Consider the following 3,564-nt stretch of genomic DNA (forward strand, 5'->3'; position numbering starts at 1 on the left):
GGACCATTCCCTGGAAAACAGTATCATGCTTGGCAAAGTGGAGGGTCAGCAAAAAGTGGAGAAGACCCTCAACAAGGTGTATTGACACATGAGCTGCAATGATGGGCTCAAGTATAGCAAGGATTGTGAGGATGGCACATGACTGAGTATATTTCATTCTGTTGTATATAGGGTTGCTATGAGATGGAGGTGGCCCAACAGCACCTAACTAGATTCATACCTATGGATAATCACACTGAATGTAAATAGTTTAAATCCACCAATTAATAGAGAGTGGCAGAACAGATTAAAAAAAAAAAAAAAAAAAAAAGTCCCAGCAATATGTTGCCTACAAGAAACACACTTTAGACATAAAGACGTAAATAGGTTAAACATCAAAGGATGGAAAAAATATATAGCAAGCAAACAGCAACCAAAAGAGAGTAATAGCGGAATTAATAATCTATGATAAAATAGACTATCAGATCCTTGATCTGATGTTCTCAGGAAATACCTGATAAGAATAAAGAATTGCTTATAATTGTCATTTTAGTCATGCTGAACCTTGTGTATAAAAGCTCTGCTTTTTCTTTAGAATGACAGAGCACTTTGTATTTTCACATAGTGTTGCCCAACTCAAGTAGTATGATCCCACAATAAAACTAATGATCTTTTCTATACCAAAAAAAAGACATTAAGTCAAAATCCATTGTAAGAGATGAAGAAAGGCATTATATAATGATTAAAGGGCCAATCCACCAAGAGGACATAAACATAATAAATAATTACTCACCCAACAAGAGAGGCCCAAAATACATTTAAAAAAAAAAAAAAGGATCATTTTCCTGAATAGACCATATTTTAGGCCACAAAGTAAACTTGAATAAATTCCAAAACATCAAAATAATACAAAGCATCTTCTCTGACCATAATACTATAAAACTAAAAATCAATTACAGAAAGAAAAAAGTTAAATACATGGACAATGAATATTCAAACTAAAACCCACTGCTGTTGAGTTAATTCCAACTCATAGCAACCCAATAGGACAGAGTGGAACTGTCTCACAGGGTTTCCAAGGCTGTAAGTCTTTACAGAAGCAGACTGTCACATCTTTCTCCTATGGAGAGGCTGGTTGTTTCAAACTGTCAAGTTTTACTTAGCTGCCAAGAGTTTTAACCCTGGTGCCACCAGGGCTCATGGAAACTGAGTAACACCTTAAAAATTAAAGACAAAGATATTTCTACACATGTATTTATATGTGCTGCTCAGATATCTATGAATATATTAGAGGATATGGGGGCAAGAAAAAAAGAACTATTGGGGAACAGAAAAAATTAAAAAATTCTTAAAAATTCTTAAAATCAAATGAAAATGAAAAATACATGCCATACAGCAAAAGCAGTGCTCAGAGAAGTATTTATAGTAATAAATGTACACATCCAAAAAGAAGAAAGTGCCAAAATATATAGCTTAGCCCTACAACACAAACAAATAGAAAAGGAACAGCAAAAGAAGCACAAAATCACCAGAATAAAGCAAATAATAAATTCAGAGCAGAGATAAATGAAACAGAAAGCAGAAAAACAATAAGAATTAATAAGACTAGAAGTTGGTTTTTTGACAGGATTAATAAAATTGACAAACCACTGTCCAGATTGACAAGGGAAAAAAAAGAAAAGAAAAAAAGAAGAAGAAGATGCAAATACCAAAATAACAAATGAAAAAAAAAAGACTCACTGCCATTGAGTCGAATCCACGTCATAGCAACCCCTCCTTGGGTTTCCAACGCTGTATCTCTATGGAAGTAGATTGCTCCATCTTCCTTCTGAGGAGTGGCTGGTGGGTTTGAACTGCCAGCCTTCTGGTTAGCAGTCAAGTGCCTTAGGCACTATTAAATAATAGACCAACAACAAAAGAAGTAATTGAAGATGTCATTAGAGAAAAAAGCTCCCAACAACAACAACAAAAAATCTCTAGCCCAGAGGGCTTCACTAGACAGTTCTACAAAATATTCAAAGAAGAATTGCCATGAAATCTACTCAAAATTTTCCAGAACATACAAAAGGAAGAACTCCTTAAATCATTCTATGAAGCCATCGTAATTCTTATACTGAAGCCAGGAAAAGAACACACACAAAAAAAGAAAATTATAGACCAATATCCCCCATGAATAGAGACAGAAAAATGTCTAACAAAATTCTAGCCAACATAATTCAACAACATATTAAAAAAATAAAAATAAAAAAAGAGAGAGAGAGAGAAAAAGTGGGACTAATACCAGGGATGCAAAAGTGGTTCAACATTAGAAAATCAATCAACATAATTCACAAATAAATAAAACAAAATAATCATGTGATCATCTCAATCAGTGCAGAAAAGTCATTTGATAAAATCAAACAACATTTCCTGATAAAAATTCTCAAACATTCCCAAAATAGGAATAGAAAGGAAATTCCCCACCATAATTAAGGATTCATATACAGAACCAACAGCCAACATTAGTCTCACCAGAGAGAGACTGAAAGTATTCCCCTTAAGAACAAGACAAGGATGTCCATTATCACCACTCTTATTCAATATTGTACTAGAAGTCCTAACTAGGTCAATAAGGTAAGAAAGGGAAATAAAAAGCTATCCAAACTGGTGAGGAAGAAGTAAAAATCTCTATTCACAGATGATGTGATCCTATACATAAAAAATTCCAGAGATTCCACAAGAAAGTTACTAGAGCTGATAGAAAGGTTCAGTTAAGTGGCAAGATACACGATCAACATAAAAAAATCAGTTAGCTTCCTCTACGCTAACAAGCAGAACTGCTAAAAGGAAATAAAGAAAACAATACCATTTACAATAGCCTGTGAAAGGATAAAATACCTGGGACATAAAAGACTTATACAAGGAAAACTACAAAACACTACTGCAAGAAACTGAAAGAGATCTTCGTAAATGGAAAATCATATATGCTAATGGACTGGAAGTGAAAATGTCAATATTACCCAAAGTGATCTATAGAGATAATATAATCCTGATACATTCCTGACAGCATGCTTTAATGAAATGGCAAAAATAGCCTCCAACTTTGTACGGAAGGGAAAGAAGCCTTGAATGGCTAAAGCATTATTGAAGAAGAATAAAGTAGGAGACCTCACACTTACCAATCTCAGAATTTACTATTTAGCAACAGTGTTCAAAACATCCTAGTACTGGTACAATGGCAGACACGTAGACCAATGGATCAGCACTGAGAACCCGTAAGGAAATCCAACCAGCTAAGGATAGCTGATCTTCGAAAAGTCCATTCAATGGAGAAGAGATCATCTCTTTAACAAATGGTGCTGGCAAAATCGGGTATCCATTTGCAGAAAAATTAAACAAGGATCCATATCTCACACTACAAACACTAACTCAAAATGGAGTTTTTATTACTGTTGTTGCAGAATTGTGTATGTTGTAACATTTACTGTAGTTGTCCTTTATTCTTGCAAATCTCTGTGTCTTCATGTATCCTCATGTTGTGCTGACTTCCCTCATATGATATGTTTCATTCTCTTTCAGAACTAACATGTATCTACTAGTGCCTAA

The sequence above is a fragment of the Orycteropus afer genome, unplaced genomic scaffold (assembly GCF_000298275.1).
Source record: "Orycteropus afer afer isolate SDZICR_OR568_19922 unplaced genomic scaffold, OryAfe1.0 scaffold00299, whole genome shotgun sequence".
In the NCBI taxonomy this organism is placed as follows: Eukaryota; Metazoa; Chordata; class Mammalia; order Tubulidentata; family Orycteropodidae; genus Orycteropus; species Orycteropus afer.